The sequence below is a fragment of the Coregonus lavaretus genome, assembly GCF_964263955.1.
Source record: "Coregonus lavaretus genome assembly, chromosome: 23".
Taxonomy (NCBI): Eukaryota; Metazoa; Chordata; class Actinopteri; order Salmoniformes; family Salmonidae; genus Coregonus; species Coregonus lavaretus.
In genome coordinates, this window is record NC_140010.1 from 35,109,825 (window position 1) to 35,136,605 (window position 26,781).

The 26,781-nt window shown below is 44.9% G+C and overlaps 1 protein-coding gene across 4 annotated transcripts in view; it reads right to left on the reverse strand.

Moving 5' to 3' along the window:
• LOC311099082 (guanine nucleotide-binding protein G(I)/G(S)/G(O) subunit gamma-12-like) overlaps positions 1 to 16,241 on the reverse strand; it is a 73,120-nt gene extending 56,879 nt beyond the window's left edge. For 2 of the 4 annotated variants that reach the window (XM_084139699.1, XM_084139703.1), the window contains exons 1-2: positions 15,977 to 16,241; positions 13,236 to 13,297 (exon numbers count right to left, since the gene is read on the reverse strand). The gene's annotated coding sequence lies outside the window, so the exon portion shown is untranslated. The other 2 variants (XM_084139705.1, XM_084139702.1) reach the window with 2 other exon arrangements.
• Between the last annotated feature and the right edge of the window lie 10,540 nt (positions 16,242 to 26,781).

Here is a 26,781-nt window from a genome sequence, read left to right on the forward strand (position 1 = left end):
ACCTCTCTGCTAATAACAGCTAGTTTTTAGTTTTCCCCTCCCCACTCCCAGATAGTCCTAGCAAAAGTCTTGATTGAGAATTGTTCTTAGCTAAGAAGCTATTTCTGTTTCTTTTTGACCATTTTAATTTAAAACAATCACAGTAAGGTACTTAATTGTTACCCAGAAATTATTTGATATTGAGATATAAACGGCTGCAATGGACCTTCAAGAAAATAAAGTGTTAATTTCATTATTACCTATGTTTCTCCTAAGTAAATTTCATGTCAGGACAATGTTTAAAGAATTACTAACTTTGAGTAAGTGGCCCTTTCGAGGGCTGTATGCAGGGATCCATAGTCTGAGACTCAAGTTTCAGCAACAAAGTTCCACAGTAAAATCACTTTTCCATGAGGAGCACAGAGACAGAAACAACCCCTAGCTAGCCACGACACTCGTGTTGATCGGTTTTAAGCAATAATGGTAAAAGCTCAATTTTGCCCTCCGACAGACCAAGTGGAACTTCTGCCATATTAATTTTACGATCCAATATTTTCAGATCTACACAAGTGTCCGGGGCCAGGGCTAGGAATTATTTCTAGACAGCACCACAACATATTAATTACGTAATTTAATACAATGACTAACACATTGTATAGCACACTATTTTGCATATTTAGCATAATCCATACAGTTTAGCATTTGTTTTGAATGTGCTCTGTGATTGACTATGTTTGTCTCCCTGCTTGCAGGTTTACATGTAATTGAGCTCCCTTTATGGTGTGGGATCCAAGCTGCCATGCCGCTCTCCCGCAAGGGCAATTTTTAGTGTTGTTATTGAGCGTCATTGTTAAAGTGATATTAAGGTAAAGAGTATTGGTTGTTGCTTGGCAACTTGGAGAACAACTAGGTAAAGCGCACAGTTTTTATTGCATTTCATGCTGTGTACGCTTAAAGCGGAAGGCTACATTCTACATTTGCCTAGAGCAGGGTTCTTCAATTCCGGTCCTGGAGGGCCGAAACACTTCTGTTTTTTATTTCTACCTGGTAGTTAATTGCACTCACCTGGTGTCCCAGGTCTGAATTAGCCCCTGATTAGAAGCAGAGGATGAAAAACAGAGGTGTTTCGGCCCTCCAGGACCGGAATTGAAGAACCCTGGCCTAGAGCCTTAATATTTAGTAGTTGTACTTATTGTGATTAACTTTGCAACTTTTGTGTGGCATCCTCACGTTTGCTGTGCTAGTTTGCTGTGTAATCTAACATGTGCTGTGCTATATCTATTTAACTTTGTACCCAGTTCAAGTCTACATTGGCTCTGACCTATCCTGGCAACTTGTGGCATAACACTATTTCTAGGCCAGGATTTACAGCAAGGAGGTTCGGAAATCGCTTTCATGGAAAACGCTGCGCATTTATGTCAGCTCAAGTGTAAATTACCTTTAAAAGTCGAGCAATGTGCCACTCTATAACGTGCCTTAGATTGAATCCTGGCCCTAGTCTTCCAACATGAAGAAGAAGAAAAAGCATTAGAACAGTGACCGAGGACACTTGTCGTGGTCTGAGGCCAGAGCTCCATTTCAACAACAGAAGGATGTTGACGTTAGCTTGACATTAGCCTGAGCCGCTCACCGGAGGAGAGACTCAACTGTTATGACAGGAACCACAAATTAAAATGCAATATTGTATCCCACTCAGACTGGTTCAACGTGTCTGCCTTTAGGGAATGAACATCACACTTCCTGAGATCCCTGTTTTGGATTGGATCCACTATATCAACCTCAGCGGTTATAAATCATTATCCAAACACTGCCAGATAGCCTGCCGTCCATTTCCTTATTGTGCTATGTCATACAGCCACCCTCCACTCTCTCAGCTACTACTAGCCTTCTCACAATCCCACAAAATGCTGTCAGAGAAGGGATAATCAACGACGGGCTATGCGTTCTATGGAGGGACTGTGCGTTCTATGACAAATGTTGCGTAGAACGCATAGCCCCTCGTTGATTATCCCTTTTATACCATGACTATAATTTAACACATTTGCCGGTAGAAATGTGTTCAACATCCACTCAAGTAGCTACGGCTCGAAACCACCGAGGTGGTTATATACCACAAACCCCCGAGGTGCCGTATTGCTATTAAAAACTAGTTACCAATGTAATTAGAAGGGTAAAAATAAATGTCTTGTCTTACCCTGAATGCTGAATCAGCATTCAGGGCTCGAACCACCCAGTTTATAATTATTAATAACACATCCTCCCTGGGTTTGGACAAGCAATCAGTTATCATTGGCATCACCCCTGAGTATCCACAGCTGCTCACCTCACTCGGATGATTTCAAAATGCCTATGACTGCCTAGGGCTCGATATGAGCTTCCCATAGACTGCCTTCAATTAAATGAAAATTCCATTGTTTCATATCAGCTGTGTGTGTGTGTGCGGTGTCAGTGCATGTGTAAATTCAATGAGAACCATTCCTTCACCATAAGTACAGTCATGGTCAAACGTTTTGAGAATGACACAAGTATTGGTCTTCACAAAGTTCGCTGCTTCAGTGTTATGAGACATTTTTGTCAGATGTTACTATGGTATACTGAAGTATAATTACAAGCATTCCATAAGTGTCAAAGGATTTTATCGACAATTACATTAAGTTTATGCAAAGAGTCAATATTTGCAGTGTTGACCCTTCTTTTTCAAGACCTCTGCAATCCGCCCTGGCATGCTGTCAATTAACTTCTGGGCCACATCCTGACTGATGGCAGCCCATTCTTGCGTAATCAATGCTTGGAGTTTGTCCGAATTTGTGGGGTTTTGTTTGTCCACCCGCCTCTTGAGGATCGACCACAAGTTCTCAATGGGATTAAGGTCTGGGGAGTTTCCTGGCCATGGACCCAAAATGTCGATGTTTTGTTCCCAGAGCCACTTAGTTATCACTTTTGCCTTATGGCAAGGTGCTCCATCATGCTGGAAAAGGCATTGGTCATCACCAAACTGTTCTTGGATGTTTGGGAGAAGTTGCTCTCTGAGGATGTGTTGATACCATTCTTTATTCATGGCTGTGTTCTTAGACCACTCCCTTGGCTGAGAAGCAACCCCACACATGAATGGTCTCAGGATGCTTTACTGTTGGCATGACACAGGACTGATGGTAGCGCTCACCTTGTCTTCTCCGGACAAGGTGTTTTCTGAATGCCCCAAACAATCGGAAAGGGGATTCATCAGAGAAAATTACTTTACCCCAGTCCTCAGCAGTCCAATCCCTGTACCTTTTGCAGAATATCAGTCTGTCCCTGACGTATTTCCTGGAGAGAAGTGGCTTCTTTGCTGCCCTTCTTGACACCAGGCCATCCTCCAAAAGTCTTCGCCTCACTGTGCGTGCAGATGCACTCACACCTGCCTGCTGCCATTCCTGAGCAAGCTCTGCACTGGTGGTGCCCCGATCCCGCAGCTGAATCAACCTTAGGAGACGATCTTCTTCACAACAATTGAACCTCTCTCCTTGAAGTTCTTGATGATCCGATAAATGGTTGATTTAGGTGCAATCTTACTAGCAGCAATATCCTTGCCTGTGAAGCCCTTTTTGTGCAAAGCAATGATGACGGCACATGTTTCCTTGCAGGTAACCATGGTTAACAGAGGAAGAACAAAGATTTCAAGCACCACCCTCCTTTTAAAGCTTCCATTCTGTTATTCTAACTTAAATCAGCATAACAGAGTGATCTCCAGCCTTGTCCTTGTCAACACTCTCACCTGTGTTAACTAGAGAATCACTGACATGATGGCAGCTGGTCCTTTTGTGGCAGGGCTGAAATGCAGTGGAAATGTTTTTTTGGGGGGGATTAAGTTCATTTTCATGGCAAAGAGGGACATTGCAATTCATCTGAATTGCCATCATCAAAACTGAGGCAGCAGACTTTGTGAAAATTAGTATTTGTGTGATTCTCAAAACTTTTGACCATGACTGTACAGTACATGAAAGTGAGGGAGAGAGAGCACCAGGTGGAAGACAAAGCTCATCCACTGAACAGGTCTCTGCATAGGACAGATTCTACATGGCAACCACTTATGTGGTCACGGCAACGTCACATGGCACAATGCTGCATGCATCCAGAAATAACCCATTGTCATATCCCTCCCTTCTATGTCTTCTCATCCATCCTCTCTTCCTCCTATCCCCCTTTCTAATGGACATCTTCAAATTACTTTTTAAGGGTATTTTACACTGAACAAAAATATTGACGCAACATGTAAAAGTGTTGGTCCCATGTTTCATGAGCTGAAATAAAAAATCCCAGAAATTTTCCATATGCAAAAAAAAGCGTATTTTTCTCAAATTCTGTGCACAAATTTGTTTACATCCCTGTTAGTGAGCAATTCTCCTTTGCCAAGATAATCCATCCACCTGACAGGTGTGGCATATCAAGAAGCTGGGGACAATAAAAGGCCACTCTAAAATGTGCAGTTTTGTCAGACAACACAATGCCACAGATGTCTCAAGTTTTGAGGGAGCGTGCAATTGGCATGCTGACTGCAATGTCCACCAGAGCTGTTGCCAGATAATTATGTTAATTTCTCTACCATAAGCCACCTCCAAATTCGTGTTAGAGAATTTGGCATTACGTCCAACTGGCCTCACAACCGCAGACCACGTGTAACCACGCCAGCCCAAGACCTCCACATCCAGCTTCTTCACCTTCGGGATCGTCTGAGACCAGCCACCCGGACAGCTGATGAATCTGTGGGTTGCTGATGTCAACATTGTGAACAGAGTACCCCATGGTGGTGGTGGGGTTATGGTATGGGCAGACATAAGCTACGGACAATGAACACAATTGCATTTTATCTATGGCAATTTGAATGCACAGAGATACCGTGATGAGATCCTGAGGCCCATTGTTGTGCCATTCATCCGCCGCCACCACCTCATGTTTCAGCATGATAATGCACGGCCCCATGTCGCAAGGATCTGTACAAAATTCCTGGAAGCTGAACATTTCCCAGTTCTTCCATGACCTGCATACTCACCAGACATGTCACCCATTGAGCATGTTTGGGATGCTCTGGATCGACGTGTACAGCAGCGTGTTCCAGTTCCCGCCAATATCCAGCAAATTTGCACAGCCATTGAAGAGGAGTGGAACAACATTCCACAGGCCACAATCAATAGCCTGATCAACTCTATGCGAAGGAGATGTGTTGCACTGCATGAGCCAAATGGTGGCCACACCAGATACTGACTGGTTTTCTGATCCAAGCGCATACCTTTTTTTAAAGGTATCTGTGACCAACAGATGCATATCTGTATTCCCAGTCATGTGAAATCCATTGATGAGGGCCTAATTTATTTATTTCAATTGACTGATTTCCTTATATGAACTGTAACTCAGTAAAATCTTAGAAATTGTTGCATGTTGCATTTCTATTTTTGTTCAGTATAGTTGGAATTCTGCTTGGGGAAATCAAATAATGTTTGGAGGTTGATCGGAAAATCATGAAATGTTTAGAGATTGACCCTCAATAAACTGGGAGAGAATGAGGATCTGTATGGTGGTTGAACCACTTGTTGGACTCAAGAATACAATGACAATTCTGCTCCACAAACAAACACTATCCACTCAACTTCATGAACGGGGGCTTTTTCACTCCAGGAGAACAACAAAGACAGTGAATGAGCATCTATACTGAACAAAAATACAAACGCAGAATGCAACAATTTCAAAGATTTTACTGAGTTACAGTTCATATATGGAAATCAGTCAATTGAAATAAATTCATTAGGCCCTAATCTATGGATTTCACATGACTGGGCAGGGGCGCAGCCATGGGTCGGCCTGGGAGGACATAGGCCCACCCACTTGGGAGCCAGGCCCACCCAATCAGAATTAGTTTTTGTGGAGGTGTGGAGGTCCTGGCCTGGCGTGGTTACACGTGGTCTAAGGTTGTGAGGCCAGTTGAACATACGACCAAATTCTCTAAAACGACGTTGGGCGGCTTATGGTAGAGACATTGAATTATCTGGCAACAGCTCTGGTGGACATTCCTGCAGTCAACATGCCAATTGCAGGCTCCCCAAAACTTGAGACATCTGTGGCATTGTGTTGTGTGACAAAACTGCACATTTTAGAGTGGCCTTTTATTGTCCCCAGCACAAGGTGCACCTGTGTAATGAACATGCTGTTTAATTAGCTTCTTGATATGCCACACCTGTCAGGTGGATGGATTATCTTGGCAAATGAGAAATACTCTAACAGGGATGTACACAAATTTGTGTTCAACATTTTAGAGAAATACGCTTTTGGAACTTTTGTGCGTATGGAACATTTCTGGGATCTTTTATTTCAGCTTATGAAACATGGAACCAACACTTTACATGTTGCATTTATATTTCTGTTCAGTATAGAATAGAATACATGACCAATGTAGCGGATGGAGATAGCGAGAGAAATGGTTAGAAAGGGAGGAAGAATACATTACACTAGACAGTGTCACACAGGGCTTGTAAGGACGAAACACAACATGTTACACAACACCGGAGATGATGACTACACAAATTAGGAAGAAAAATGAAGTTGGCTTTTACCCATCCCAGACAGTTGCTACGACAACCCCCAGTTAGCGCAGCACACGTTTGGTCCTCATTGAAATCAGATTAAAATATCAGCCCAGACACACTTCCTGCATCCTGCAGAGAGGAAGATGTGTTTATCTATTATGTGTCATTTCCTGTGAAGTAATACAGTGAGGGAAAAAAGTATTTGATCCCCTGCTGATTTTGTACACTGCTCAAAAAAATAAAGGGAACACTTAAACAACACAATGTAACTCCAAATCAATCACACTTCTGTGAAATCCACTTAGGAAGCAACACTGATTGACAATACATTTCACATGCTGTTGTGCAAATGGAGTAGACAACAGGTGGAAATTATAGGCAATTAGCAAGACACCCCCAATAAAGGACTGGTTTTGCAGGTGGTGACCACAGACCACTTCTTAGTTCCTATGCTTCCTGGCTGATGTTTTGGTCACTTTTGAATGCTGGCGGTGCTTTCACTTTAGTGGTAGCATGAGACGGAGTCTACAACCCACACAAGTGGCTCAGGTAGTGCAGCTCATCCAGGATGGCACATCAACGCGAGCTGTGGCAAGAAGGTTTTCTGTGTCTGTCAGCGTAGTGTCCAGAGCATGGAGGCGCTACCAGGAGACAGGCCAGTACATCAGGAGACGTGGAGGAGGCCGTAGGAGGGCAACAACCCAGCAGCAGGACTGCTACCTCCGCCTTTGTGCAAGGAGGAGCAAGAGGAGCACTGCCAGAGCCCTGCAAAATGACCTCCAGCAGGCCACAAATGTGCATGTGTCTGCTCAAACGGTCAGAAACAGACTCCATGAGGGTGGAATGAGGGCCCGACGTCCACAGGTGGGGGTTGTGCTTACAGCCCAACACTGTGCAGGACGTTTGGCATTTGCCAGAGAACACCAAGATTGGCAAATTCGCCACTGGCACCCTGTGCTCTTCACAGATGAAAGCAGGTTCACACTGAGCACATGTGACAGACGTGACAGAGTCTGGAGACGCCGTGGAGAACGTTCTGCTGCCTGCAACATCCTCCAGCATGACCGGTTTGGCGGTGGGTCAGTCATGGTGTGGGGTGGCATTTCTTTGGGGGGCCGCACAGCCCTCCATGTGCTCGCCAGAGGTAGCCTGACTGCCATTAGGTACCGAGATGAGATCCTCAGACCCCTTGTGAGACCATATGCTGGTGCGGTTGGCCCTGGGTTCCTCCTAATGCAAGACAATTCTAGACCTCATGTGGCTGGAGTGTGTCAGCAGTTCCTGCAAGAGGAAGGCATTGATGCTATGGACTGGCCCGCCCGTTCCCCAGACCTGAATCCAATTGAGCACATCTGGGACATCATGTCTCGCTCCATCCACCAACGCCACGTTGCACCACAGACTGTCCAGGAGTTGGCGGACGCTTTAGTCCAGGTCTGGGAGGAGATCCCTCAGGAGACCATCCGCCACCTCATCAGGAGCATGCCCAGGCGTTGTAGGGAGGTCATACAGGCACGTGGAGGCCACACACACTACTGAGCCTCATTTTGACTTGTTTTAAGGACATTACATCAAAGTTGGATCAGCCTGTAGTGTGGTTTTCCACTTTAATTTTGAGGGTGACTCCAAATCCAGACCTCCGTGGGTTGATAAATTTGATTTCCATTGATAATTTTTGTGTGATTTTGTTGTCAGCACATTCAACTATGTAAAGAAAAAAGTATTTAATAAGATTATTTCATTCATTCAGATCTAGGATGTGTTATTTTAGTGTTCCCTTTATTTTTTTGAGCAGTGTATGTTTGCCCACTGACAAAGACATGATCAGTCTATAATTTTAATGGTAGGTTTATTTGAACAGTGAGAGACAGAATAACAACAAAGAAATCCAGAAAAACGCATGTCAAAAATGTTATAAATTGATTTGCATTTTAATAAGGGAGATACGTATTTGACCCCTCTGCAAAACATGACTTAGTACTTGGTGGCAAAACCCTTGTTGGCAATCACAGAGGTCAGACATTTCTTGTAGTTGGCCACCAGGTTTGCACACATCTCAGGAGGGATTTTGTTCCACTCCTCTTTGCAGATCTTCTCCAAGTCATTAAGGTTGAGGCTGACGTTTGGCAACTCAAACCTTCAGCTCCCTCCACAGATTTTCTATGGTATTAAGGTCTGGAGACTGGCTAGGCCACTACAGGACCTTAATGTGCTTCTTCTTGAGCCACTCCTTTGTTGCCTTGGCCGTGTGTTTTGGGTCATTGTCATGCTGGAAACCCATCCACAACCCATTTTCAATGCCCTGGCTGAGGGAAGGAGGTTCTCACCCAAGATTTGACGGTACATGGCCCCGTCCATCGTCCCTTTGATGCGGTGAAGTTGTCCTGTCCCCTTAGCAGAAAAACACCCCCAAAGCATAATGTTTTCACCTCCATGTTTGACGGTGGGGATGGTGTTCTTGGGGTCATAGGCAGCATTCCTCCTTCTCCAAACATGGCGAGTTGAGTTGATGCCAAAGAGCTTGATTTTGGTCTCATCTGACCACAACACTTTCACCCAGTTCTCCTCTGAATCATTCAAATGTTCATTGGCAAACTTCAGACAGCCCTGTATATGTGCTTTCTTGAGCAGGGGGACCTTGTGGGCGCTGCAGGATTTCAGTCCTTCACGGCGTAGTGTGTTACCAATTGTTTTCTTGGTGACTATGGTCCCAGCTACCTTGAGATCATTGACAAGATCCTCCTGTGTAGTTCTGGGCTGATTCCTCACCGTTCTCATGATCATTGCAACTCCACGAGGTGAGATCTTGCATGGAGCCCCAGGCCGAGGGAGATTGACAGTCTGTGTTTCTTACATTTGCGAATAATCGCACCAACTGTTGTCACCATCTCACCAAGCTGCTTGGCGATGGTCTTGTAGCCCATTCCAGCCTTGTGTAGGCCTACAATCTTGTCCCTGACATCCTTGGAGAGCTCTTTGGTCTTGGCCATGGTGGAGAGTTTGGAATCTGATTGATTGATTGCTTCTGTGAAGAGTGTCTTTTATACAGGTAACAAACTGAGATTAGGAGCACTCCCTTTAAGAGTGTTCTCCTAATCTCAGCTCGTTACTTGTATAAAAGACACCTGGGAGCCAGAAATCTTTCTGATTGAGAGGGGGTCAAATACTTATTTCCCTCATTAAAATGCAAATCAATTTATAACATTTTTGACATGCGTTTTTCTGGATTTTGTTGTTGTTATTCTGTCTCTCACTGTTCAAATAAACCTACCATTAAAATTATAGACTGATCATTTATTTGTCAGTGGGCAAACGTACAAAATCAGCAGGGGATCAAATACTTTTTTCCCTCACTGTATGTAGTTCTTTATAAAATCGTTACTTTCTAAGGGGAACAACTCTCAGGGCACAAAGGTTGTCATAACACAATTTTGTCTGTTAAATATCACCCTCTTGGTACATTGATACCTTAGGCATTGATACTGTATCTGTGACCAACAGGTGCATATCTGTATTCCCAGTCATGTTAAATTCATAGATTAGGGTCTACTTAATTTATTTGAATTGACTGATTTCCTTAGGCAAATCTATCGTTTTGGGTGTGACTACTGTAAATCCGTAATGTCAACACCCGTGTTGGTTCATCTATGTTCTTCGGTGGGGTGGACAGATTTTCCCTAGCATACTACTGCACCAACCACTAAAAACATGAGACGAAATGTGACTCTGGATTTGCAAGCACTAATAAAAGCTAATAATCTATTGTTGGATTTATTTAATTGTCTTTGGGATTCATTTTTAAACTCAACTTAAACTTAAACTCAGCTGAAAAGGTGCTATTGATGTTGCACTGTTTTGTCAATGCAATTTGTGTGTGATGACAAAGGGCTTAGTTCCACATTATGTCGAAAAAAATACATTTTATTTGTATTAGTGTATTATGATATTGTCTTGGGGACACCAGTTGATGGATTTCATTATGCTGTGGAGTGAGCAGTCATATACTCTGACTAATACTAGACAAGTGAAAGAGAGATTTAATTACTAGGAAGGTTAATCGATCACCCACATAAACGTGGACTAACTGGAAGAGAGGAAGTGAGTTAGAGAGTGTGTTAACACATGTTTGGATTATTGGCAAGACAGTTAGTATTAAACTGTATCAACAAGAACTTGAGGCCTCAAGTTCAAACAAACAACCGAGCAAAGATTGCATGGCATCCATTGCAGTATGAGGAAACATAGCCTAAGCCTAAACAATGTTTAATTCTCTAAGCTCGGCCTTCCTCGTACACAAACCTGAGAACTACAGAAATGAATGCTTATGGGTACTTTATGTGTGCGTAAAATAATAATGGGTTTTGATGCAAAATGCTATATATAATTTTTTTTAGCTGGAATGGAATGTTCTTATCCTTTTTTCATCGAAAACCCGATGTTATAGTGAAACATGTCAATTCTGGTCTTCATTTTGACAGTTCGTTGAAAAAGTTATATATTTTGGTCTTTAGGTAGTAAATCTGTCTTTTTGCCCTTAGCGGTACAACTATGTCATCTCAAGGGAGGGGTTCGTTATGAAATACACTCCCTTCTAGATGTGCTGGGTGGTACCACCTCAAGGCTTACTATAAAAGCAGGTGACAGCGTGCCTTTTTGGCAATGGTCTTGGTAAGTTGAGTGTGCAAAGATTCAAAAGACAGTAAGGCTCATTTTCGCATGTGACCACATTCAACGTTTTTGCTTTCATACACATCTATGTGCTTTTACAAAGAAAAAGTAACATGCAGGCTATGAGGATTATACGTTTATATTTGTAGCTACGTCCATCATAACAAGAAATGGATGACAATGGTCGTCATGTCAACTCTTTGTATTTTCTGATTGAGGGTGCAGTCTGCTTAAACAGTTTGGCTCATAATTCAATGGTTGTGAGTTCTAATCCCACATGGGGCAGATACAATTTATTTTTAAATCCTTTATTTACAATATTTATCCCATGCCCACACACTTCTAATTCTGAAAAGTGAATGCATACATGTGATAGGGGTCGCCCTGGTAGTAGTTGTAGGTTTTTATACAGCACCCAAGACCAATCTGTGAGTTAATTTGAAAAAGAGCTACTGCGTAAATACTGCAATGCGGATTGAATTGACCCCATAATCTTCATCTTCAAGATGATGATTGCACTTTTCTTCCCACCACAATCCCGCAATAAATGTGAGTTCACATTTAAAACTTTTTTTTTTGCACCCCATGGGGGATTAAAATTTACATCACAAGTTATAATAGATGTCAGGAACTCTACGCCTTACCACTGTGAGCTAACTGTCCAGTGCTGTATGTGTTCGCAATGCACATAATTTTATTATAAGAGTGTGTCAGTGTCAATTGCCCCCCACCCACAACTTCTCACCTGAGTGCATTTTTTATTTTATTTGAAGGGGTTGGGAAAAGGCTGAAATTGGGGTTGAGAGTTACCCTTTAACATTTAATTAAACCCATCATTAATCTAGCCTCATTCAATAGTGTTTGGTTAGTTTGTCTCGTTCCAAATGGCACCCTATTCCCTATATAGTGCACTACTTTTGACCAGAGCCCAGATCTCACATTACTGTATTGATTAATTTGGTAATATATATGTTTTTTTAACATTGACGTCACAAATGTATCATTTGTACAGTTCTTTATTAAAAATATAAATATTTGTCACGTTTGACTGTGTAAAACCTTGCAGTGCTACTTTTTTCTCAGAGTGAGGTGGATATATCTTGTTTTGCGATAAAACATGATTGTTTGTCTCTCTGAAATAAAACCATTTAGTGATGTTTCAAACAGTCTGTCATTTAACAACCCCATGCCATGATTAGATGAGAAAAAACAAACCAATCTCTTCCATAAATTCTTCAAAGAAAAATCTAATTTACAAACATTTCTGAAACTGGATATATAGCATTTTGGAATGAAGCTCTTCACATTGTTCTACACATGTACTCCTCGAGAGAGATAATCTGTTGGACATGATATAGTGCTGCAACTAGTGTGGGCGGACTGTAATCGGACAATATTGCATGATATTCTTTGGGTGCTGAAATCCGTAGTTTTCGATCAAAAAATAATTGTATGTGATATCGGAGCTCCAGTCCGCCCACACTAGTCGCCGCTCAACTCCATCGTAACTCTTGGAGTTTAATTTTGTCGACTAATGCCATGTAATGGTTGCTCGACTAACTGGTTTACTACAGTAGGCTATTTATTGACTTTTCACAAGAGATCAGATTTTCTACTGTATGCATATGATTAACAATGTTGCGCTAACAAGTCGACCCACATGGTCTGTCGATAGACGAATTGGAAAGACTCACTGTACATTGTGCGGTTCCTATTTCACAATAAGGCTATTGCAATTCGTTCTTGGTCAGAAGTGCGATTACTGTCGACACCCAAAATCGTAGCATGGCATTCTCACGGCAATAACTGTTATGCGCATATTACGCACGCTACAAATGTGACACATTCTGTCCGAATCCACGCAAAATTGGCAACAATGTCAATATTTTATGTTATCGATACAGGTGACGCAGGAGTATAAATGAAGACAGTTAACTTTCTGAACGTTTCGTAGCGCTTAATACTGTGAATGTTATAGGCCTATTGATTACCCCTTATGACTTCCACCGTACACTGACAGGACACACTTACCTGGCCAGGGTAATGTAGAGGCTCCGTGTCGCCTACTGTAACCGTCACCAACTAGGAGGAGACTGGTGATGGGAAGTTCGGCTCTTTTCTGAGAGCCGGCTCTTTTGACTCGGCTCCCAAAGAAGAGCCGGCTCTTTCGACTCCCGAACGGCTCTTTATTTAGGATCTTTTGTAGCCTATATTTTACCTTAACTTTGAAAAAAAATCATGGTTTATGTGTTGAAAACCCTTTTGCTTTCAGTGTTTTTATGAGAGACCTTATAATGCCTAATTCTGTGCATTTATTCTGTGACAAAACCACTCTTACATTTGTTTATTTCAATTAAACTTTTTTATTGCACAAATTAACAATAAACTTCAAACAAATCCACAGAACAGAATCAAAACCAGAACCAAACTCCAGCAAACAGCATTAGTCCTCAGGGCAGGTTGGCATTCAGGAAGATCAGATGCCTCAGCTTGGATGGGCTGATACGATTTCGCCTCTCCGTGAGTATCTGCCCTGTTTTGGAGAAGATTCTCTCAGAAGGAACTGATGTGGCAACAATACATAGTCTCCCCTCCATCACCTTCACCAGGAGTGGAAAGACTGAGGCCTTGGCCTGCCACCAGCTCAGTGGGTCTTCTGCTCTCTGGATGAGGGGCTCCTCAAGGTAGCTCCTCACCTCCATTATAGCATCAGCTGTCGGATTTCTCCTTGAAGCATCTCCTGTAGCTCTGTCATCAAAAAGCCTCCAAACAGCAGAGGTTTGCTGCTCCTCCTCCACTTGGCCCTGTAATGGTGGAGCTGGCTGGCTGCTGGGGGTGCATTTTGCTGCTGCTGCTGCACTAATCCTCTGAAGAGCTTCATCAACAGCTCTACGATCACTGAAGGCAAGTTTTTTAAACCTTGGATCCAATAAGGTAGTTTCTGAAAGGACAGTGTTGTACTCCATCCGCAGAAATTTGCGGTCCATGGCTGAACAAAGAGCTGCAACTAATTCCTTCACTTTCTGCACAGTTACTGTCCATTGGTTCTCGGCTGTCACCAGCTGCAGACCTTTGCAAAGCAGGAGCATTTTCGAGGCTGTGACATAGCTGAAGGAGAGAAAACAGCAACTTTTAGAATTTAGTTTTTTAAAAGTATGTGGCATATTATACGTGATGCATTATACTGTATGTGTTGTGTTTGCAATGTATAATAGTGACTGAATAGTAGTAGAGAAAACAATGCTTCAATGGTTCTAGGTACCTGTCTGCACTTATCTCCACAGTCACCTCCTGGAATGGTTGCAGGACGGCGCAGACCTCTTTCACCAGCTCCCATTCCTCTTGGCTTAATGGCTCAATAGATGCGTTGATGAGGGCCAGGGTGGAGATGATGGCATCTTTTATTTCAAGCATTCGTTTCAACATATCAAATGTTGAGTTCCACCTGGTGGCACACTCTTGTTTGGGCCTCAGTTCAGGAATCCCCATTTGGCGCTGTGTGGACTTTAGCTTCTGTGCTGCTACTGTGCTTTTGTGGAAAAACTCCACAACAGCCTTCACCTTATCCACGGTTGTTTTGATCACCTTCAGAGCATCTCTAACCACCAGGTTTAGTGTATGCGCCAGACATGGGTGATGGGTCCACTTCAAAACTTTTATGGCTTTGGTGATGTTTGCAGCATTATCACTCACACAGCACACCACTTTGTCCTCTACTTGCCACTCTTTTGCCACTCTTAGTAGCTCCACTGCCAAGTTTTCTGCAGTGTGTCTGTCGGTGAACTCGAAGCAGTCCAGAAGGCAAGATGTCATCTTGTAATCTTCAATAAAGTGGCAAGTGACAGACATGAAAGAGCAGGTTGTTCTGGAGGTCCAGCAGTCAGTTGTCAGGCAAACTGATGGAGCTTTTGTCACCCTTTCTTGCCATAATGCACGTTCTGTGTCATATAGTTTTGGGATCATTGTTTGGGAAAGTGTTTTTCTACTGGGTAGAGTGTATGTGGGATTTAGGGCTTTGACAAAGTTTTTCATTCCTTTGTCCTCCACAATGGAAAAGGGTTGAAAATCAGAAGCTACCATTTTAGCCAACTCATCATCAATACTGTGCTGTTTGGCTGGGGTCATCAGTTTAGGTAAAAACTGACTTATTTTGCTTTGAGTTGCAGTAGGAGAGGTTATACTTGCACGCATGGGGATGGCAGTAGACGTTACAGCAGCTGTTGTTCTGGTATGAGACACACCAGGATCAGTAGATGGTGAGCTGGCTTGCCCTCTCTCCTCTAACTGCACTGTAGGATGGACAGTTCTTGTATGTCTATGCAGGTTTGTGGTGGAACCTGCTCTTATAGTGACCTTCGTTTTGCAGTGAAGGCACTCTGCTTTCTTGTTCCCAATATCTTTAAACTGCAGCCAGATGCTGCTTCGCTTTCTAGTGTCACTCATAGTTAAACGACACGACAATGCAAGACGCACACACGCTCCTCAGTCCGCTCTGTCTCTCTCTTCACTTGCAGTGGAGTCAAGTGGTGTGTCTGCCCCGCCCCCTCTCTGTTTACACATCCTTAATTCTCACGTGAATGCCGCATGCTGGTCGCCATGCTGGCCAATCATAACAGACCTCTGTGAAAGTGAAACCTAAGCAGCGAATGGGCAAAAAACTGGGAGCCGGCTCTCACTCGATGCGAGCCGGCTCTTCTGATTCACTACAAAGAGCCGGCTCTCAGAGCCGATGCTTGTGCGCATGACCCATCACCCATCACTCCTCAGGAGACCTCACTCAGATCAAACGACGGTCTTTGGGAATGCCAACTGGTGCCACTTTCTCACTGTTGTCTGTCGCTTATCGTCAATATCGTTAACTTTTTATTTTCTCCACCTACTTGACCCTAGGACTACACTCTCCTCCGCGTTGCGACGAAAACAAACGAACCCAGAAGGGTGGAGAAATGGAGATTCACAGAATAGTGTGAAGGAGCATAGTGGATGTTTGAGAATGTTATGTTTTGCAGTCTCTGCTCCTTTGTTTATTGGCGCCTCCCAGGCGCACTCTGTCTGCGCAACAGCGTTTCTATTCGAACAGTATTTACTAAGTCTTTAGATGGCAACATTATTAGCGTCTTTTTGTAAGCACTAATGGCTCGTTGGAATCTTATTTATAAGGCTAATGGTAACTACTTCTAAACTTCCAAAGATCCAATCAACCATAGACAAATTATAGTATACATAGCTTCACGTTAAAATGGTGTCCTTTGGGCAAATCAGATGACAATGTAGCCTACATAAACCCAACCTCACTCCAGGCGAATTTACTTTCACATACAGCTTGTGTAAGAAAAGTTAGAGGTGTTACTTTAAACTATTCAATGTTATTTAGGTAGTCTACACATGAGTATGGAAGCTGATCAATGTCTAAATGTGTTGACATGATAGCGCAGCTGAATTGAACACAGCTTGTTTCTAAAGCTAAGTAGGGTACATAAGAGTTAGGCATCTGGATGGTCAACTTGTTCTCACAGAAGTGCATTACCCCTCATATACCAGTAGGAGTCACTGTTCAGGCAGGAATCATTGGACTGCAGCTTTACTTTTTATTTCAATATATCTCTTTATTTAGGTTGATGGCATGACGTTGAAACAATGACGTTAATTCAAACATACCATTTTACTATCAACATTGAAACAAGGTCAAATAGCATATGTCTAATCAAATATGAAATTCAACATACATACATTTCAACCACCCAACTCACCAGACAGTTTATTATGTACACCCATCTAGTACCGGGTCGAACCCCCCTTTGCCTCCAGAACAGCCTGACTTCTTCGGGGCATTCTACAAGGTTTCATAAAACGTTCCACAGGGATGTTGGTGTGCCTCTGCGTTGTGTTTTGATCAGCTTACATATGACCATAGGATCAGGGTTGGTGTCTTTTATTCTGATAAAGAAACAAACATCCATAAAGGAAATGTTGTGTTGCCCTTATGGACCAACTCCTCTCTTCCGCATGGATACAGTAGACAGGGCCGCAAATAAGAATAACAATCGTCTAGTTAGATAACGATACAATATTGTGCGATGTACAGTATAACCTATGGGCCTTGCAAACTAAACAATGACACAGGTCAAACGTATTCTATAAGTCTTCACAAGGTTTTCACACACTGTTGCTGGTATTTTGGCCCATTCCTCCATGCAGATCTCCTCTAGAGCAGTGATGTTTTGGGGCTGTCACTGGGCAACACGGACTTTCAACTCCCTCCAAAGATTTTCTATGGGGTTGAGATCTGGAGACTGGCTAGGCCACTCCAGGACCTTGAAATGCTTCTTACGAAGCCACTCCTTCGTTGCCTGGGCGGTGTGTTTGGGATCATTGTCATGCTGAAAGACCCAGCCACGTTTCATCTTCAATGCCCTTGCTGATGGAAGGAGGTTTTCACTCAAAATCTCACGATACATGGCCCCATTCATTCTTTCCTTTACACGGATCAGTCGTCCTGGTCCCTTTGCAGAAAAACAGCCCCAAAGCATGATGTTTCCACCCCCATGCTTCACAGTAGGTATGGTGTTCTTTGGATGCAACTCAGCATTCGTTGTCCTCCAAACACGACGAGTTGAGTTTTTACCAAAAAGTTCTATTTTGGTTTCATCTGACCATATGACATTCTCCCAATCCTCTTCTGGATCATCCAAATGCACTCTAGCAAACTTCAGACGGGCCTGGACATGTACTGGCTTAAGCAGGGGGACACGTCTGGCACTGCAGGATTTGAGTCCCTGGCGGCGTAGTGTGTTACTGATGGTAGGCTTTGTTACTTTGGTCCCAGCTCTCTGCAGGTCATTCACTAGGTCCCCCCGTGTGGTTCTGGGATTTTTGCTCACCATTCTTGTGATCATTTTGACCCCACGGGGTGAGATCTTGCCTGGAGCCCCAGATCGAGGGAGATTATCAGTGGTCTTGTATGTCTTCCATTTCCTAATAATTGCTCCCACAGTTGATTTCTTCAAACCAAGCTGCTTACCTATTGCAGATTCAGTCTTCCCAGCCTGGTGCAGGTCTACAATTTTGTTTCTGGTGTCCTTTGACAGCTCTTTGGTCTTGGCCATAGTGGAGTTTGGAGTGTGACTGTTTGAGGTTGTGGACAGGTGTCTTTTATACTGATAACAAGTTCAAACAGGTGCCATTAATACAGGTAACGAGTGGAGGACAGAGGAGCCTCTTAAATAAGTTGTTACAGGTCTGTGAGAGCCAGAAATCTTGCTTGTTTGTAGGTGACCAAATACTTATTTTCCACCATAATTTGCAAATAAATTCATTAAAAATCCTACAATGTGATTTTCTGGATTTTTGTTTCTCAATTTGTCTGTCATAGTTGACGTGTACCTATGATGAAAATTACAGGCCTCTCTCATCTTTTTAAGTGGGATAACTTGCACAATTGGTGGCTGACTAAATACTTTTTTTCCCCACTGTATCAGCTAAATTGCTACCTAATAAAAGGTTAAGAGAGAATAGAGATTGATCAGGTCTCAGAGCTCCCTATAGAAAAATTAGGTGCCTTTTACACCACACGGACTTAGACCATAACTTCTACTACTGTCGTGAACTAAAACTTCTCAACATCTAAATTGATTCCCTTATCAACAACAGGGGACTCTGTCCAATCAATGTCCTTTAGTGTCTACAATTTGTTGTACCATAGACTCTATCAGTCTGCACACCAGCTTGATAACCCTCCCAAACCTAGAAGTGGGGTGATTGCCTTCATGGGGGCTCTGCCTAGATTGTTCTGGGGCAGGCAGGCATCTAGGGGCAGGGATAAGGGAGGGGGATGAAGGGGCACCAGCACCATTAGCACCAGCCACAGGAAACTCATCTGAGTGAATGTTCATCTGTGGATTACTTGGGTTGAGGCTGCCAGTGTATTCATCAGCGTCTTCAGCCGAAGGCTGTTCTTAGACCCAGGAAGTAGTGCGATTCTCAGCACATCCATCTAGCCAGGAGAGAGCATGGAAGGCTCAGCTGCTGCACTGTTGAACTCCAATCCAGAAGCTTCAGTCTCAGGAACATCTGTCACGTCACTTGCCATACTATTGTCACTCTGGAAGCTGGGGTCAGACACATCCTGTGTCTCTTCCAAGGGGAGGAAGTTGACTTGGAGCAGAAGGTTTCTGCGCACCACCCTCTCATTTCCGGCACGACCCTGGATCTTGTAGATGTGGAGTGCAGGCTTTGAAGCCATGATAGTGTAAACGTCTGGTTCCCACTTATCGGCAAGCTTGCATTTTGCTCTGCATCCCTTGTTAGCCACAATAACTTGGTCACCAGTGGAGAGAGGCTGGCCCTCAACTTTCTTGTTGTACTGGTCAGACTGGTGTTTCTGTTCCACTGCAGACTTCTTCTGAGCTTGGCGCATGGAAGACTGGAGGTCACTTACCAGGGACTTCACATAGACTTCGTAGCCACAGACAGTCTCGTCCTGGAAGACGTTATTGAACATTAGGTCAACAGGCAACCTGGGTATTCTACCAAACATCAAGTAGAAGGGTGCGAAGCCAGTGGTCTCATAAGCAGTATAGTTGTACACAAAGGACTTGTTCTGGATCATCTGGGGCCACTTCTGCTTTGACTTTGGGGTCAAGGATCTCAACATGTTGCCTAGTGTCCTGTTGAACCTCTCCGTGCCACCGTTCCCCATAGGATGATAGGGGGAGGTCCGAGACATCTCGACAATTCGGCAATGAGTTCACTTTGGAGATTCACTCCCTGGTCTGAGTGGAGGTGGGTAGGAAATCCGTACACACAGAAGAAGTTGTCCCAAAGCTTCTTTGCCACTATCTTTGCTGGAATGCATGTGCCAGCTTGGTGAAGTGATCAGTAATCACTAGGACATCCACAGACTTGTTCTTGTTGTCTTCAGCAGACCAGAAGTCGATGTATACAAGTTCCAGTGGGGCAGTGGTCTTGATGCTCTCCAGTGGGGGTCATGCTGCAGGCTCTGGTGTCTTGCTGAGGACACACATTTGACAGGTCTTGACATAGTTGAGTACATCTTTCTCCATGTCGTGCCAGAAGAACCTCTGACGGGCGAGGGAGAGGGTGCGGGGCTGACCCTGGTGGCCAGCCAAGTCATGAACACCAGACAAAGCCTCCTTCCTCAGAGTCTCAGGCAGGACGTATTGGAATCTCTTGCTCTTGGTCAGCAGATCTTTGGAAACTCTGTACAATATATCATTCAGCAGTGTGAACTTCTCCCATTGCTTGAGAATCTTCAGAGCGAGCTAGTTCTCATTGTGACGCTCACGTTTGGATGTCTGCACTTCCTCTCAACATAGTGTATCACTCTGGAGATGGCGGCATCATGTTGTTGGTGGGACTTGAGCTCTTCTACGGACAAGGAGGGGAATGTCTCTTGGCCAGCTGGTGCTAATATGCTCATGTGGCCCACAAACGAAGCAGCTCTCTGACGAGACGCAGACTCCCAGTCTCCATGAGAGGAGAGTAAGGCTGACACATCATCCTCAGACAAGGACACATCCGCAGACACACACAGGGAGGAGTTATCTAGGACTTGCGTCTGACACGTCAGGCGTAATGCATCCTGCACACATCAATCTTCCACATCACACACTTTCCTAAGCAGCTCCAAATATGGCTCAGACAAGAGTCAATGACTCAGTGGCTTCACGAACGGGTCCCTGCTCAGAGTGTTGGCCACAACATTCAGTTTCCCTGGAACGTGCTTGATCTAGAAGCAGTATGGTGCAAGCTTGGAGACCCAGCGCTGCTCACATGCATCAAGCTTGGGCTTGGTCATGATGTATATGAGAGGGTTGTTATCAGTCCACACTGTGAACTTGTGACCTTTGAGCCAATGACTAAACCTGTCACACACAGACCACTTGAGGGCCAGGAACTCCAGTCTGTGTGCAGGGTAGTTAGCTTGACTGCAGCTGAGGGACTTGCTTGCGAACGCAATCGGTCTGCTCTTCGCTATCTCACAGTTGGGAGAGAAGAGCACTCCGTCCATCCAGGGAGGTGTCGGTGGACAGGATGAAAGGCTTGTCGAAGTCTGGATTGGCCAACACCACACAATTGATCAGCGCTTTCTTCAGCTCCTCAAACGCAGTGTCGCAGCTCTGCCTCCAGTCCTGAGGGGTCAGCTCACAGAAGGTTTTTATTTTATATTATTTCACCTTTATTTAACCAGGTAAGCCAGTTGAGAACAGGTTCTCATTTACAACTGCGACCTGGCCAAGATAAAGCAAAGTAGTGCAATAAAAACAACACAGAGTTACATATGGGGTAAAAAACATAAAGTCAGAAATACAACAGAAAATATATATACAGTGTGTGCAAATGTAGCAAGTTATGGAGGTAAGGCAATAAATAGTCTATAGTGCAGAATAATTACAATAGTATTAACACTGGAATGCTAGATGTGCAAGAGATTATGTGCAAATAGAGATACTGGGTTCCAGCTCTCTTATGACCTCCGGCAACATTTCCTTTCTGTTTGCCTTCATATTTCTGTCCCGCAGTCAGGGTGAAGAGGAGGCTTTGCGATGGAGGAACATCCAGGGATGAAGTGCTGGTAGAACAGGACCATCCCTAGGAAGGATCTTACTCTCTTCTGTGATGGTGTGTGGGTGTCGTCTTTCATCAGATCTTCCTTCTTAAAGCCTGAGATTACCTTGATCTTCTCCTGGTCAACAGAGACACCAGTGCTGTCGATGATATAGCCCAGAAACCTCACAGACTTGCGCAAAAAGACACTTCTTCTGTGATAGATCAGGTTGTTAGCTCTCAATCGACTGAACCCGACTTCAGGTATCTCAAAGACTCTTCCTCGGAAGGAGAAAAGATGAGCACATCATCCAGGTAGCATCATCCTCATGAAGGACGCGGGACTGTTGCACAAGGCTTGTGGAAGCCTATTGTATTTGTACAAGCCCAGGGCTAATGTAGAGGCTGTGTATTTTCGGGCAGACTCATGGAGAGGGACATTGTAGAACCATGATGTGAGGTCCATGGTGCTGAAATAGGCGTTTCCACCAAGGTCAGTCAGGCAGTTGGCTTGATGTGGCAGCGGGAGAGCGTCCTTGATGGTCCTCGCGTTGAGCCAGCGGAAGTCAGTGCACATCCTCAGGTCCCAGATCTTTTTCCAGACCATGACCAGTGGCAAGGCGTATTCACTGACTGACTTGGTGATGAGTTGTTTCTCCCCCATTTCGCTCAACACTTCTTTCAACTTGTGATAGTGTGCAAGAGGGACGCGGCGATAGGGAAGCCGGAAGGGGCGGTCATCAGAGATGTGGATGTGGTGCACAAAGTCCTTCGCCTCTCCACAGTCCAGCTTGTCTTTTGAGAATACATCTTGGTACTTCCCTTGGATCTCGGCCAGCTTAGCTTTCCATTCAGCAGATATTTCATATGCCTCGATATCCACATCGCTCAAACCACAGTCCTTCAGCAGCTGTGTGGGATCAGCCGACTCTTGTGAAGAAGTGGCAGGACTTGGGGTGTCACACTGATGTTGCAGCCCCTGAGTGAGGGGCAGGTCCTCCACTTTTAGGCAAGGAGAGACATCCTCTAGCTTGGCATTGCGGCGCAGTGTGACCGGGTCCACTGATGCATTCAGGACTTTCATTGGGACCCAGCGATCTCCCCACATAGGTGTTATGACTCTCCCTACCAGAATGTTCTTTGGGGCTGAGTGGGCGGAGGTGGGCTCAAAAATGACAGTGCTCCCAGGTGACACACGAGCACCACTTGCCAACTTCCCCCATACGAGGTACTCCTGCTGTGGAAGGAGAGTAACAGCTTGCCTAAGCCTTACCATACCAATCTTGCTTGTTGACTCGGGGCCTGCCCTGCCTGAGACACCGCTGAGGAGCTTGAGGAACTGCTCACCCTCGGGGTCAATGTAACTGGAGGAGATGGCTTCCCAGTACTTCTTGTTGGACTTCATCTTCTGAAGAACAGACTTGATCACGTTTGTTCCGATGATAAACTCATCTCGTTGGCCAGGGATAACCAGGGTGGGCACAGTGAACTTTGATTCGTAAACTTTTACTTCCAGGTCATACAGTATATACACTGCTCAAAAAAATAAAGGGAACACTTAAACAACACAATGTAACTCCAAGTCAATCACACTTCTGTGAAATCAAACTGTCCACTTAGGAAGCAACACTGATTGACAATACATTTCACATGCTGTTGTGCAAATGGATAGACAACAGGTGAAAATTATGGGCAACTAGCAAGACACCCCAAATAAAGGACTGGTTTTGGACAGTTCCTATGCTTCCTGGCTGATGTTTTGGTCACTTTTGAATGCTGGCGGTGCTTTCACTCTAGTGGTAGCATGAGACAGAGTCTACAACCCACACAAGTGGCTCAGGTAGTGCAGCTCATCCAGGATGGCACATCAATGCGAGCTGTGGCAAGAAGGTTTGCTGTGTCTGTCAGCGTAGTGTCCAGAGCATGGAGGCGCTACCAGGAGACAGGCCAGTACATCAGAAGACGTGGAGGAGGCCGTAGGAGGGCAACAACCCAGCAGCAGGACTGCTACCTCTGCCTTTGTGCAAGGAGGAGCAGGAGGAGCACTGCTAGAGCCCTGCAAAATGACCTCCAGCAGGCCACAAATGTGCATGTGTCTGCTCAAACGGTCAGAAACAGACTCCATGAGGGTGGTATGAGGGCCCGACGTCCACAGGTGGGGGTTGTGCTTACAGCCCAACACTGTGCAGGACGTTTGGCATTTGCCAGAGAACACCAAGATTGGCAAATTCGCCACTGGCGCCCTGTGCTCTTCACAGATGAAAGCAGGTTCACACTGAGCACATGTGACAGACGTGACAGAGTCTGGAGACGCCGTGGAGAACGTTCTGCTGCCTGCAACATCCTCCAACATGACCGGTTTGGCGGTGGGTCAGTCATGGTGTGGGGTGGCTTTTCTTTGGGGGGCCGCACAGCCCTCCATGTGATCGCCAGAGGTAGCCTGACTGCCATTAGATACCGAGATGAGATCCTCAGACCCCTTGTGAGACCATATGCTGGTGCGGTTGGCCCTGGGTTCCTCCTAATGCAAGACAATGCTAGACCTCATGTGGCTGGAGTGTGTCAGCAGTTCCTGCAAGAGGAAGGCATTGATGCTATGGACTGGCCCGCCCGTTCCCCAGACCTGAATCCAATTGAGCACATCTGGGACATCATGTCTCGCTCCATCCACCAACGCCACGTTGCACCACAGACTGTCCAGGAGTTGGCGGATGCTTTAGTCCAGGTCTGGGAGGAGATCCCTCAGGAGACCATCCGCCACCTCATCAGGAGCATGCCCAGGCGTTGTAGGGAGGTCATACAGGCACGTGGAGGCCACACACACTACTGAGCCTCATTTTGACTTGTTTTAAGGACATTACATCAAAGTTGGATCAGCCTGTAGTGTGGTTTTCCACTTTAATTTTGAGGGTGACTCCAAATCCAGACCTCCATGGGTTGATAAATTTGATTTCCATTGATAATGTTTGTGTGATTTTGTTGTCAGCACATTCAACTATGTAAAGAAAAAAGTATTTAATAAGATTATTTCATTCATTCAGATCTAGGATGTGTTATTTTAGTGTTCTCTTTATTTTTTTGAGCAGTGTACATTTGGGCTTCGTAATCAGACCACCACAACCAACGAGAACCACATTGCTGGGGGCTAGCTGAGAACAGGGAAGAACACCAGCAGCTTTCAGTCTCGACTCTCCCCCTTCACTGATTGTGCATGACATAGAGCCTGAGTCCAAGATTCCATTCAACATTAACTGACCACTAACTAGTACTGGGGTATAAAACAGCTCACTAGCCCCTTCTAGTCTCTGAGATCCAACAAAAATGGCTTTCTGGTCATCTGACAGCAGCCTACAGCTATTTACGTAGATGGACTGCAGGTTTGGCTCACCTGTGAGGGTCACTTTATCTTTGCCCATGCACTGCATTGGCTGGCTAGTTCAAAAACGGGTTGATGTCGGAGGGGAGCGCTGACGTCACAGGAGGCTGAGACACTTTTGGGCAGTCTCTCTTGAAATGGCCAGGGCTGAGACAGTGGTGACAGAGCCTTTGTTGCCTGCAGTATGCATATGTTGTGTGCTCAGTGGTGCCACAGACTTTGCATGGGGGACTTGGCTGGACTTGACGTGAGCGTGGTGGTGGTTCAGGCTGGGCTTGGTGTGACAAAGAAGTAGTGCACAGTGAGAGGACTCTGTCCAACATGCCAACCATATGGCGAAGGCCTGGTTCCTCTGTGGTGAGACTGGTTGGAGGGGCCGGTGGTGGAGCTGGAGTATTGAAGGAGCACTGAGACTGGCTGAATACCTCAGAGGACTTACGTGGCTCACTGTGATGGGGAAGGGGCTGACTGCATGCTGACAGCGGCACTGCAGATTAAGCTTTGCCTCTCCTCAGATCCCTCTGATGGCCATCCAACCGTCCCTGGACCTCTGATGCGGTCCACTCCTCTGCAGGCTTAAACTGGAAAGACAGGGCGAGCTTGGGGTCTGGACTGTGGGAGATGAACATAATAACAAGGTCAGCACTGGAGTCATCAACATTCTTACCCTGCCTGCGCAGACACTCATCAGCAACATCAATGGCCTTCTTCAGACGTATCCAGTAATCCATCGCACTCTCACCAGCTTTCGGTTTGGTGCTGTAAAAGTCTGCCATGGGCATACTGGAGGATGTCAGTTCACTGAAATGTCTCTTCAGGATGTCAAAAAGAGCAGTTGGTTTCTTGTCAGACCTCAACTCAGGGTTACTGTGTAGTGACACCTTCACCACATCTCGTGCTTTACCAGTGAGTCTACTCTGTATGACAAACATCTCACCTTCAGCGCAATTCACTCTGCGCCGGTAGCCAGTCATCATCTCTTCCCACTCATGGATTGAGAACTGATCTGTGTGGTCACCTCTGAAGAACGGTGGTGGTTTTATGTCTGATTGGACATAAACATTCAGCTTTGATACATCAGTACACTGTGACTGGTGGCTGGGACTGATTATCACTAGGCTGGTGCATGGTGTGGATACTGGCAGTGATAGACTCACCAATCTGTTTGGCTAGGACAGAAATCATACCGCTGAGCGCCTCTGTAGTAATGACCTCGTTAGCAGGGTGAGGGGCTGTGTGTGTATATGGAGTGGAACTAGCAGCTGGACCAACTGGGGAATGTAACACTGACTGGTTAACTGTCACGATGATCCACCTCATATGGGGCTACAAGTCTACCCCTCCCAAACCCAGATGTAACAACTGGACGACCTCTCCCATACCCAACTGACAAGTTCTGACTACCGGGGCTCGGCTCATAAGTGTCACTGGAGCATTACACGATGGAAACAATGCCTATTCATATGCAGAAATAATAATAATTAAGGAGAGAAAAAGTTGGGGCTATCAACAGACTAAATGGAATAAAGCAAAATACCCAAAACTGTTTGTAGATCAGAAATTAAAAACTCAGTATGCACATTCACATGCAAAAACATTCATTAATGAAACTGAAATAGACATGACAACTTGAGA